The 13,797-nt window shown below is 37.7% G+C and overlaps 1 long non-coding RNA gene across 5 annotated transcripts in view; it reads left to right on the top strand.

The window, feature by feature from the left end:
- LOC134483413 (uncharacterized) overlaps window positions 1–13,797 on the top strand; it is a 723,689-nt gene that overhangs the window by 150,318 nt on the left and 559,574 nt on the right. For all 5 annotated transcript variants that reach the window (XR_010060293.1, XR_010060297.1, XR_010060294.1 and 2 more), the window contains exon 18: window positions 13,238–13,356. This is a non-coding gene — a long non-coding RNA (uncharacterized LOC134483413). The remainder of the gene's footprint in view (window positions 1–13,237; window positions 13,357–13,797) is intronic.

Here is a 13,797-nt window from a genome sequence, read left to right as displayed (position 1 = left end):
CCCAGGGTCAGTCCACGTATAGTCTTTCGGTAGTGGCTTAGTCCCTGGAAGCTCTGGTTGGTTGGCATTGTTAAACATATGGGGTCTCGAGCCCCTTAAAGTTCTTCCAGTCCTTTCTCTGATTCCTTCAACGGGCGTCCCGTTCTCAGTTCAGTGGTTTGCTGCTGGCATTCACCTATGTATTTCCTGTGTTTTGGCTGTGTCTCTCAGGAGAGATCTACATCCAGTTCCTGTCAGCCTGCACTTCTTTGCTTCATCCATCTTGTCTAATTGGGTGGCTGTAAATGTATGGGCCACATGTGGGGCAGACTCTGAATGGGTGTTCCTTCTGCCTTTGTTTTAATCTTTGCCTCCCTATTTCCTGCCGACGGTATTCTTTTTTCCCCTTTTAAAGAAGGAGTGAAGCATTCACATTTTGATCATCTGTCTTGAGTTTCATGTGTTCTGTGCATCTAGGGTAATTCAAGCATTTAGGCTAATAGCTACTTATCAATGAGTGCATACCATGTGTGTTTTTCTGTGATTGGGTTACCTCACACAGGATGATATTTTTCAGTTCGTGCTCTACTATGTTCATAGCAGCCTTAGTTATAATAGTCAGAAGCTGAAAAGAACCCAGATGCCTTTCAACAGAGGAATGGATACAGAAAATGGGGTACATCTACACAATGGAATATTACTCAGCTACCAAAATAATTTTGACCTGCAAACCTGTGCAGAACCTAGGCATGGCTTCCTGATTTATATGAGTCAATATGTGTATCAGTCCTGTTGTATCTGGACATTATTAACTTGCTTGCATTCCTTCCAGCACCACTGTGCTTTACAATATTTCTACCAGTCTTCTACACATCTTTCCTGAGCTATGAAGGAAAAGATTAGATGGCAATGACTCATTTATGATAGTATGATCCAAGGTCTTTTGCTCTGCATATTGTGGAGATATGGTTCTCTATACCTGTCCCCATCTATTGTATATGCTAGCTTTTTTGTTAATAGGAGAACAGTATATTGACATATGGGCATAAAAGAATGTCATTTGGAACAATTTTGTAGCTACATTTCTATAGCAGACAATAATACCTGCTTTAATCCTTAAACTCCAGGGATTTGTCATGAGAACAACGGTAGAAATGTGTTCTGTCTCATTGTGTATGTCTCAAATCCAGTCAGATAGTATTGTTTACTCCATTGATGGTGCCACTATTGCAGCAGTGTATCCTGTAGGCAGCTGACTGTGGTAGGTCAAGTAGTATAGAGGTGGGTTGGTGTTTAAGTTTTCCCTCCGTAACCATGCCAAACACATTTCAGAACCAGCAACACTATTCAAGAGGTAAAGGTTTTAGTTAGGCACCTGTTTGTCTTCTCTATGTTCAAAAATGTAGGTGTTGTCTTCAACAGTAGAGCTATCATGAGTTGTATGGAGCAATCAGTAGCTTAGGCAATAGTTTGAAGTGATTGGAGTATTACAATGAGGAGACATTGGCCAAAAAAAAATATAGTAGATAGAGCCAATACATGGGGTTGGAGAATTCATTTGGTGGGAAGAGATGTCTAATTCGGTCATTCTCTCCCATTATTTTTTATTTCCTTTAGACATTTTATTTATGTTATATATTAAGAACTGATCTGACTCAAAGTTTTAGCTGTCCCCCTTAGTATTTCACAGTGTCTTCTTCATTCCCCAATCTCCATTTAATTGCTGCATTCCAATGTCATTCCAAATTATCACAATAATTATTCATATTATTTCTCAATTGTCACAAAATCCTTCCCTCAATCCTAATTCTTGTATGCTGTTGTCAAGTCGTAAAACATCCAAATATAAACTATACAGACTGTTTTGTCTTTAAGGTTCTGGATAACTCACAATGAGGTTTGCTGTTGTTGTTGTTCCATCCATTTAACTATGAGATCCATTACTTCATTTTTAATAGCCTAGTAATATTTCATTTTGTAATATACCATATTTTTATTAATTTCTCCACTATGGAAAGGTAGGCTATTTCCTATTTATAACTAATATGACTATAGCCGCAAAGAATAGGAACTAGTAAGTATGTCTATAATATGATATGGAATCCCATCAATTTATAATCAACAATGGTACACATGGAACTTGAGGTAAATCATTCCCAGGAAACCAAACTGATTTCCAATGTGGCAGTAAAAGTGTGTTTTTTTCACCAGCAGTGGGTGAGATTTCTTATTACTCATCATCCTAGTTAGCATGTGTGGTCTTCACGATCCCGATTAATGAAAAATAAAATTTCAACATGATTACAATGTGCATATTTGTGATTACTAAGGATGGTGAACTTTTCCTTAAATGAAAACAGCATTTGAATGATTAATTATGGGTAATTAGAGGAAAAAATTTGTCTTTGTATACCAAAAGGATAAGTGAGTAAAAGGCATGGAAATTGGGATACAGAAGACAATGGAAAGATTAGTATTCAGAGACAAACCATAGCAAATAGAATACACTAAACCATTGAAACATACTTTAAATGAGTATATTAATCTATTTCAACACACACACACACACACACACGCACACACACACACACACAAACACACACACAAACACGCACACAATTTTGTGATTTCATCAGTATAAAAAAGCCATCCAGATATGAATACAAATATGTTAATAAATTTAAGAAACATTTAGTTCATGGGTAGGGATAAGAAAATATGAAGCAGACATTTAATAGGGAAAAGAAAATAAACATATGATAATAGTTAATTCAGCCTACTACAAATGAAATTGTCATTAAAAATGTATTCTCATGGAAGAAAGTCCCTTTGGTACTCATAGATCTTAGACAAATATTACATTTGCCCTTAAAAATCTCAAGCCAAGGTATGACTGAAAGAATTTTTACATCTGTGCTCACCAAGCCATCTGGCTTTCAACAAAAGAAGAAGATGGAAAATTCTATAAAAGTTTGGGTTTTTTTTTCTTTGTTTTGTTTTTTGTTGTTGTTTTTTTGTTTTTTACATTCCAAGTTATATTCCCTTCCTTGTCCACACACGCCCCTGAGAGTTCCACATCCCATATTTCCTCCCTACCCTGCCTCCACTTTTCAAGAGGATGTCCCAACCCTACCCAACCCACCAGAACTCTAAACTTCCTGGGGCCTCTAGTCTCAGGAGGATTAGGTGCACCTTCTCTGACTGAACCCAGACATAGGAGTCCCTCGCTCTATATGTGTTGGAGGCCTCTTTTCAGCCGGTATATGCAGCCTGGGTATGATCCAGTGTTTGTGAGATCACAAGGGTCCAGGTTATCTAAGACCGCTTGTCCTCCTACATGGTTGCTCTCCTCCTTAGCTTCCTCCTGCTTTTCCTTAATTCAATCAGAGAGGTCATGGTTCATTGGTTGGGTGCACATATCAGTATCTGACTCTTTCAGCTGCTTGTTGGGTCTAATGAAGGGCAGTCATGATTGCTCCATTTTTGTGAATGCCCCAATGCCTCAGTAATTTTGTATGGTCTTGGGGCCTCCGCTTGAGCTGGATCCAACCTTGGGCCTGTCAGAACACAGTGGTACCCAAGGATACAATATAACTTTTTTCTTAAAGGATTTAAAGGATGATCTCAAAGTTGAAACCTATGCTTTAATTTCTACTAGGGGCATCTAATGTACACTCTTCTTCAGAGACGTAGAACGAATGACACAGTACCCTGTTTTCTGCCACATCACATTATACACAAGTCATCACATTTGTTAAAGATCAATGAAAATCCTCGGAGGCTGCCTGAGAGAAATAATGGAAAATGAGAAATACTTTACCATAATTACATACATAGTAAAAATTTAAAAGTTTAATTAATTAATTGACCGTTATTATGTGTGCAATATTTATTTTTCATTTTGTATGGTGTACTCTTGCAAATATTCTTCATATCAGTTACACTACCTTTTATAGAACTAAAAGGACTTTATTAGGTGAAGTCTTGAAGATGTGAAAGTGGCAACACACAGCCAACAAGGATGGGGCAGTATTTCTGGCAACAGTAATTGAAGATAAGTCCTTTAATGATAACCATTAACTCTTTTAGATTGTCACAGCACTCGTACTAGTTTTCATTAGCACTCACTAATTAGCTCTTTTTCATTGTGTGGTGGGTCTTTCTGAAAATAAAACAGTTGTCCTATTTCCTACTGAATGCAGAAAATGCTGAGAAGTCAACATGAAAGCGGCCCATTCCTCTTGAAGTTTCTTTTGTTTTGCATGTAGGATAAAGCTTTTCCACTTTAAATATACAACTCTTTAATTGCTCCTCATGGGATTATTGCTTATTAACGTCTTCAATATGTATCCCAGCAGAAAAAAAATTCTATTTATTTTCCTTGTTGATGTTGAACTTTTCCTATGTAAATTTCTTATTTTTACTCATTCATTTTTATTGGATATTTTATTTATATGGATTTCAAACATTAACTCATTTCTAGGTTTCCACTCTGCAAAACCCTATCCCATTACCTGTACCCCTGCTTCTATGAGGGTATTCTCCCATTGACTCACCCACTTCTACCTCTCTGTCCTGGCATTCCCCTACACTGGGGCATCTAGCCTTCACAGGACCAAGTGTCTCTCCTCCCATTGATGCCAGTTAAAGCCACCCTCTACTCAATATGTGGCTGGCGCCATGAGTCCCTCAGTGCATAACTTTGGTTGGTGGTATAGTCCCTGGGAGCTCTGGGGGGCTCCGGTTGGTTGAGATTTTTGTTTTTCCTAGGGGGTTGCAAGCTTCTTCACCTCCTTCAGTACTTTCCCTAACTCCTCAATTGGAGTCCCATTGCTCAGTTCAATGGTTGGGCGGAGGCATCTGCCGCTGTTTTTGTAATTCTCTGGCAGAACCTCTCAGGAGACATCTCTGTCAGGTTCCTGTCAACAAGCACTTCTTGAAATCAGCAATAGTGTCTGGGTTTGATATCTGTATATGCAATGGATCACCAGCAGGGTCAGACACTGCATGGCCTTTCCTTCAGGCTTTGCTCCACACTTTGTCCATGTATTTCCTCTAGACAATAGCATATCTGGTTTAAAATTTGAAGATGAGTGAGTGAATCTATCCCCCAACTGGGACCTTGCCTAACCTCTGGATATAGACTCTGCAGTTTCTTCCTCCCTTTGTTGGACAGTTTAGCTAATCTCGTCCCCTTTGAGTCCTGGAAACCTCTTGCTTTTCCGGCATCTGGGACTTTCTGGTGGCTACCTACAGATCCCCATCCTCCATTGCTCTACACATCTGTTCAATTTCCTGACATTCTGCAAATCATCCTGGTCTCCTCCTATACCTGATCCTGTCCCAATTTTTCTTTTCCTCTCCTCTTTACCTTCCAGTAGCTGGTAAGATAATTATGTTTTCTAGGATAAACATAACTCGATTTCTAAGGTGTCTTTTTCATTGCATATATATTTATAAAATATATGGGCTTAAACCAAAATATTGAAATCTTGATCTTGAGTGTTAGTAGTATTCAATTTCTGTTGTTGTACATTCAGGATTTTCTATTATTTGTTTTAAAATTATTTTCTCATTCATTAAATACCCTGTAGAGTGTATCCTCTTTCCTCTTCATCCAGTCCTTTCCCATATCTTTACTGTCATCCAAATACACTTCTCCAAAATAACCTTCAAAAAAAGGCGAGTTTCCTTGAGACTAATGAACTAAACCTAGCATAGAATGTTACAATAAAACTAGGAACAATTATTTTCATCAAGACTGAGTGATTCAAACAACAGTGATTTAATGCTTTTGGATGAACTAATTCAGCCTCTCCTTCCTTCATACTGAATTTATTGTGGCCATATCAGGTACTAGATATCCTGAACAATAGACATTCCCGAATTCCAGGGGAATATTTCTCAGCCATGGCCCTGATTCAATCACTTGTACGCCATTCACTTTCCCTGCAATCAAGGAAAAAACAATTCCTGCTATTGGATTTGAATTTGAGCATTATGTTAATTTCATATTCCTTGAAAATATATGTTTGCTGTTTTTATTGTTATCAGAATACATTTCTCAGTACATCCTCACCAGCATATTTGAAACAATAAGGTTCACTGACCTCTGTGCTTTATATTTGTACCCTATAGCTCTTGATCACCTCTGTGGACTGTCATAATCTCTATTAATCAGCCTTGTTTCCTCAGAGTAATTTTGTGCTTTATATCAGAGGGGCACCTGGAAACCAGGAAGAAAAAAGTGGTAACCTGGAGTATTGATTCGCAGTGCCTATTTTGGGCTGATTTGTTAGTAATATCTTCTCAGCTGATCTAATTACTCTAGTGGCTAACATCTTCATAATCTAATGTATCTTCAGGCTCATCTTGTCTAGAATCTTTCTCCCTGTCTCTCCTTTCTCTCTTTCTCTCTCTCATCTACTTTCTCTGTATCTCTCTATGTCTATCTATATCTCTAATTTCTTTTTCCCTGCATTAAATATAAATGCAGAGATAAAGAGGAATGCATTGTAGTTCTTGCTCAGTCTCTTAGCCTGAATCCTCCAGAATTACCTTTCCACATGAGATAAACTTTGTTTCCTGGATGTACTAGAGAAATTTTCAATTCACAAATTTCAATACTGAAGCCACTAATTTGAAACCCTTGCTATGTTGGCAGTGAATGCTGGCCATTTTGCTCTTAATAATGAATCAGTTGTAATACAGAGGAGTCCAAAATCAAAGAGGTAATATCTCTGGGAAGTGATGCTTTGGGGGTCAGCATGAAACTTTGTTCAAAAATGATGAGGTAGTAAGTATTTAGGTAGTAACATTTTATGAAGGCATGGAGACTTCATGGAAAGCCACTGAGGCTTGTCACTGGCGGGTGCAGGGGTGGTATGGATAGATTTCCTGAAGACATGCAAGAAGAGGTTATTGTCAAATGTTAAAACCCAGTTGCTGCAATGTACCCCAGTATTTGGGGGATGCAAGAATAATAGGATAACCAGAACAATCAGCAGCCACCATGGTGAGGAAAAAGCCATAGCTATATACATTAAAATACTAGCTGTACAGGTTCTGTAGTAGTACGAGATAGAAAACTTTACCGATTGCCTTAAAAGATATCACAAAAAAATAAGTGGGTCACAAATATTAATAGATTGAAGTATAAACGATGCTGATGTTTCATTTTATTGCTTCATAATTTTGCTTGATTCTTCTCTTTTGAAGAAAAGGAAGTACTTCGAACAAAAGAATAACAATGGCTCATGTTCTAAGATAAAGAATTTATAAATAGGACCTTGAGGGAAAGCAAAGAGAATTTTCAACTGGACAAAACTGCAACCCATAGATTTGGAAAAGTTCTTCAGCAACTGGGCATCTAATACAAGGTTAATATTGAAAATATACATTAACCAAGACATTAGACTCAATAATCCTATTTAAAATACTAATTATTCATTTAATATAAGAATAATTTAAAATAATCCTATTTAAAAATGAGGTAGAGAGCTAAACAAAGAGTACTTAACTTGGGAATCTCAATGTTCAACATCCTTAGTCATCAGGGAAATGGTAATCAAAATGATGCTGAGATTCCACCTTATACCAATCATAATGACTGAGATCAACAACTCAGGTGACAGCAAATGCAAGCAAGGGTGTGGAAAAGAGAAAAACTCATCCATTGCTGGTGTGACTGCAAGCTGTTTAAACGACATTGGAAATCAATCTGGGAATTACTTAGAAAATTGGACACAGTTCAAAATGAGGTTCCAACGATAACACTCCAGAGCTTATATCCAAAAGATGTGCCAATATATAATAAAGGCAAATGCTCTACTATGCTCCTAGCAGCTTTATTTATAACACCAGAAGCTGGAAAGAACCCAGATGTTGGTCAACCGAGGAATCGATACAGAAACTCTGTTCTATTTGCACAATGGCGTACTGCTCAGATATTAAAAACAATAACTTCATGAAATTCATAAGCAAATAAATGGAACTAGAAAATGTTATCTGGAGTATGGTAACCTACTCACAAAAGAACAAAAATGATATGCACTCACTGGTAAGTGGATATTTACCCAAGTTGCAGAATATCCAAGATACAGTTAATATACCATATGAAACTCAAGATGAAGATAGACAAAAGTTTGGATGCATCAGTCCTTCTTAGAAGGGGGGACCCAATACTCATGGTAGGGAGTACAATGACAATAAGGGAGCAGGGAATGAGGGAAAGGCCATGCAGATACTGCCCAGTCTGTGGATCCATCCCATATGCATCCACGGAACCCAGTCACTACTGCTGTGGCCAAGAGAAGCTTGTGGACAGGAGCCTGATATGAAAGTCTCCTGAGAGGTTCTGCCAGAGACTTGCCTATGCAAACTAATATTCTTGTGGCTAACCATCAGACTAAGCAGGGACCCCACTGAAGTCATTAGAGAAAGGACTGAAGGAGCTGATAGGGTTTGAAACCACGTAGGAAGAACAACAGACAACCAGACAAACCAGAGTTTCCTCAGACTAAATCACCAACTTGGGTACCCATGATTTTAGCTGCCCATGTAGCAGAGGATAGAATTATCTTGCAATGACAGCAAGGATTCCTTGGTCCTCAGAGGGCACTTTTCCCTAGTGTAGAGGAATGCCAGGGTTTTGAGTTGTGAGAGGGCTGGTGGGAGGGTGAGCATCCCCATAGAAGCATTGGGATGGGCATGGAAGAGAAGGGAAACAGGAAAGTGAATGATATTTGAAATATAAATACATAAACTATCCAATAAAAAGACAAGGAATATAAGTAATGTGTAAATGCAGAAAAGAATTAAAAAATAGCTCTCATGATTTATTTGCTCACATCTGTAATCATATCCTTCAGGAGATATAAGAAAACTGATCACTACAATTTTTGGCCAGCCTAGGCTACAGAATGAGACTCTTTCTCAAAGTTCCAGAAATAAGGAAATGATGATCAAAAGAAGAAAGTATGTAAAGGCGAGGAGGAAGAAGAGAGGACTCCAATATTCAGATACAATGAAGAGCTCAAGAGACATGAGTTAAAAGATTATCCCATGTACACTAGAATTCTCTGCTATGAAAAAAAAAGGGGACATGGAAAACTGAGCATAATTAGAGTTCTCACAAGAAAAACGTAAACTATAGGTACACATTTTTTTTTATTCTCAGATAGTGTTTTATGTATCATTTGGGTCAATTTTATGATCTATTAATTCAATACTGCAACAATTGTTCTAACTGCCCATGTTAAGTAACCATGGAATTAGTCTCTTAGTCCCCTTCATTATACAGATATCGTAAGTAGGACATAGAAATTTTTATAAGTTTCAAAAATAATATTTCCAATTCTCTAACTGAAATAAAATGCAGAAATTACAAAGCCATGATATCTATCCACAGACTATCATAATATAGATTACTGCATACATCTTATACAGGTTTCTATTCTTAAATAATATTGAGATGGTTATTTTCTTTTTCAACTGGATGAGATTTAGAATCACCTGAGAGACAAGCTTCCATCATTACTGAGCAGGATTATCTTAACTTAATTTAGGAAGCAGAACCTCTCTTGTGGTCAGCACAAAGTTGTGGATCCTTAGCACTGGTCTTTTCACTAACAAGTTGGCTTTATGTGTCCAAAGCAATAATTCTAAAACCCAAAGCTCACAGAAGGATGCTTTTAATAATATCAACAATCACTTCTTACTTTTATAATAGAAATTTTAATTTGTTTGAAAACACAGGTATTTTTATGAGTTTTCAGCATCCGAATTCCACCTTGACACAGTATCTTTTTTTTTAATTTTTTTATTATTTTTTTTATTAACTTGAGTATTTCTTATATACATTTCAAGTGTTATTCCCTTTCCCGGTTTCCGGGCAAACATCCCCCTCCCCCCTCCCCTTCCTTATGGGTGTCCCCCTCCCAACCCTCCCCCCATTGCCGCCCTCCCCCCATAGTCTAGTTCACTGGGGGTTCAGTCTTAGCAGGACCCAGGGCTTCCCCTTCCACTGGTGCTCTTACTAGGATATTCATTGCTACCTATGAGGTCAGAGTCCAGGGTCAGTCCATGTATAGTATTTAGGTAGTGGCTTAGTCCCTGGAAGCTCTGGTTGCTTGACATTGTTGTACTTTTGGGGTCTCAAGCCCCTTCAAGCTCTTCCAGTTCTTTCTCTGATTCCTTAAACGGGGGACCTATTCTCAGTTCAGTGGTTTGCTGCTGGCATTCGCCTCTGTATTTGCTGTACTCTGGCTGTTGACACACAGTATCTTGATAGCTGAAAAAAATTTACATGCATTTTCTTGTTTTCTAACCTTATGTAATTTTTATCTTTTGTCACTATTGTATAACATTTGTAATGTATACTAATCCATGATATAACTGCCTTAATCTTAATCTGCTCAGAGGTACATGAAGTAGGAAGGATTGCATTCAAAGCCAGTGTGTTCTACACAGGAAACTCCACATCTGGAAAGTGCTATTGATATAAACATTGCCTTTAAAAATATTAAATCAGCTTTGTCTTGTTAAGTACTCCCTCCCAGGCATCCTCTGACAACTTTGACAAATAAAAGACTGCTGCATTGTAGTTTTTCTGCCTTTTTTCCTCCAACTAATCAGTATTTGATAGGTATCTTTAACGTACAGGATGATAGACGATATATATATATATATATATTTTTTTTTTTCAAGAAGATTTAAACTTCTCCAGCTTTGGCAGAACCTTCAGAGGGAGTGACCTGCAGTAGCACAGTCTGTTTATGGGTGGTCATCCCTTCCTCTCAGCATGGCATGTATTGATATGTTACCATATGTATCTGCTTATTGTTACATTGAATCAAATTTAGCCACACAGGTATAGTTTCTGAAAGTTCTGTCATGGGTATGAAGCAAGTTATTTCCATATATAGTCAGAGAAAACTTTTTTATTTTTGATCATTTTTTCTTTCCACAATTTTATAATGCACAGTACATGCTGTTCAAATATAAATCAGAGTTTGGTTTGTTTGTAAAGCCAAGGATATATTTTGTGGATTGTGGTATGGTGTGGTGGGAGGACTTGCCTCAGCAAGCCCATACAGATTCATTCCTTCCTCAGAGGGAACAGACATAGGACAGGTCTACTATAGGAGAGAATTTATTTGGGCATAAGAAGGGGAGGTAGGTAGAAGTAGAAGAGGAGAGAGAGAGAGAGAGAGAGAGAGAGAGAGAGAGACAGAGAGACAGAGACACAGACACAGACACAGAGAGAGAGAGACAGTGAGAGAGACGGAGACAGACAGAGACAGAGACACACAGAGAGAAAAAAAGACAGAAATAGAGAAACAGAGAGAGAGAGGCAGAGAGAGAAAGAGAGACAGAGAGATGAGGCCAGCCAACCACATGTGGAGAATGGAGAGAGGTAGAAGGGAGTCAGAGAATGAGAAGAGAGGCCAAAAGTCCTATTTATTGCAAGCCAAGCCTACCTGGCTGTTGCTAACATCTGTTTGGTGGAGCCTAAAAGAAAGAACGTTAAGGTGCTAAAATACCTCCATTTTTGTCTAATAAAAAATAGGAGAAACTAGAAAGACATGATCGTGTATCAGCAATAGATTCAATGTGACCTTTAGCTGCTTCTTGCTGACTTTGGAGTTATGTGTCTCTAGGAAACCTAAGAAAATGGGGATAAAGATGTTGATCAAGTCTTAGGAGATTTCTAAGTTTTCTTGCTGTTTGGGGTCTGTCCATTTGTAGTTTGGAAGGTGAAGGCCCAGAAAAGTGCTTGTTTCTATGAGAATAGGCTGGAGCTTTTGTGGGTTGCTCTCCTGGAGCTGTCCTGGATATAGAGTTTTACTAAATGCCCGGATTCGTCAAAATGCTGAAACACGTGACCTCGTGTATACCACCAATCCCAACCACACACAAACATAGAAACCCACACACTTAACATGCATGCACACACACGCGCGCGCGCGCGCGCACACACACACACACACACACACACACACACACACACACACACACACACACGAGGTAGAAAATAAAGTTAAGTAAGTTTGGGGAAAAATAAGTTTTCATAAGTGTATATTTGAAACCCTTAAGTCTTGGTGGTTGAGATGAGAGTTTCAAATCCAGGGAACAGGAGAGGAATAGGGAACAGGTAGAAACTTGGCTATTGATTGGAAGATGGAGCCTGTTTGGTCCATGAGAGATAGATCTGAGTGTGTTTCCCGGAGCGTATGAATTTACAAAAGAGATGCTTGTTAATACCATGAACAGTGTTTAAACTGAGATTAGGGAAGACAAAAGTCTTTTGGGAAGCAGAAGGAGAAAGAAGGGCTTCTCTCTAGGAGAATGAATATGTATAAATTTAGTATAATGAAAATCATTTAGGTGTGCATTAAAAAGTCAATCATAATTTGATGTTCTTGTGAATTTGATTGTTGATCACATGAATTTAGTGTATGAAACACTTCAAGTCTGTAGATAGAAGACAGCCAAAGGAAACTTAAATTTGTAACTTTGATAGATGATAGTTTAAATATAGCATGAGATACATTTTAAGTATATATTTAGAAGACAATCAAAGGAAACAAAATTTTAACTAGTGATTATTAATGTTGGGTCATATAGTGGAATGTTTTACTATGGTTAGGCTAATTTATCAAAACACCCTTGATAAGAATTAAAATTTTAAACTGTTAAAGTCCTAATACAACAATGACATAGTAAGGGGAAGAAATATGAAATATTTAGTAACTGAAAACTGAGGTTAGGTAAGGAATTAGCAGAAGATTACATTTGTGTAAGTTCATCTGAACTTGTGTATTCTTTACCATGAAGTCTATGAGCAAGGCAAACCTTTGTATTTTAATAACAAATCTGATATTTTTAATTAGTTAGTGAATAGACTAATGACCAAATATATTAGTGGATTACCTTGGGGTAAGGGACTAGTTGTCTGTTTTTAGCTGTCACACTTTCATTAGTTTAGCTTCAATGTAATCAGAAATATGGGAAGAATAAATTATAATCTAGATGTAATATATTAATTAAAATGACATAGGTTAGTCTGTAGATCATTACCTAAACAGTATTTCCAGGTCCCTGGGTTCTCCATCACAATTCATGCAAAGATACTCTGCCCATCAGTCTGGGAAGATGAGAGGCTCTCCTGTAGAGAAGGAATTTTGGAGCAATGACTCACCTTGTCCTAGGCAATATGAGACATTTAATTCTCTGGGTGTCCTCTGTTTGTCTACAGATTAAGGTGAGCCCTGGCAGTAGGCAAGAAAATGACATCATCTCTCATAGTGGCCATCGTACTGCAATCCAGGTAGAGACACTTGTCGTTCTGACATCATCTTGGAGATCTTGTGCCAGGTATCTGTGATGATTTGGAGGTCTCTATCTGTCATAGTAAACTTAAACATTTCATGTTATATTAAGCAGATTTCTGACACGATTGAGAGGATCTGTTAAATATATATGAATTAGACAATCTATGTCTGTTTTTAATTATTGGTTCTGACTAGTACCAAGGAAGCACAGAGATTATGACTTAATGTTTTGAGTAATAACAGCATCAAAACATTGGCTAAACACATATTTAAGGCAGTGATCATATTTACTGTTCTAAATCTTTAAATGAGTATTAAAATTATTTACCACAGCTAGACAGAAATAGTATGAAAACTTTATCTTTATTGTTAAGTGTCCATGGCATCTTTAATTCAGGCCGTTCTTGTAATGAGAGATGTCACATGAGGAATAAACAAAACAAAGATGGCAAATAGTCATGGGTTGCCTTCATCCACGATGGTG

The sequence above is a fragment of the Rattus norvegicus genome, chromosome 1, assembly GCF_036323735.1.
Source record: "Rattus norvegicus strain BN/NHsdMcwi chromosome 1, GRCr8, whole genome shotgun sequence".
Taxonomy (NCBI): Eukaryota; Metazoa; Chordata; class Mammalia; order Rodentia; family Muridae; genus Rattus; species Rattus norvegicus.
Note: the sequence above shows the minus strand (reverse complement) of the source record. Positions and strands in the feature narration are given on the sequence as shown.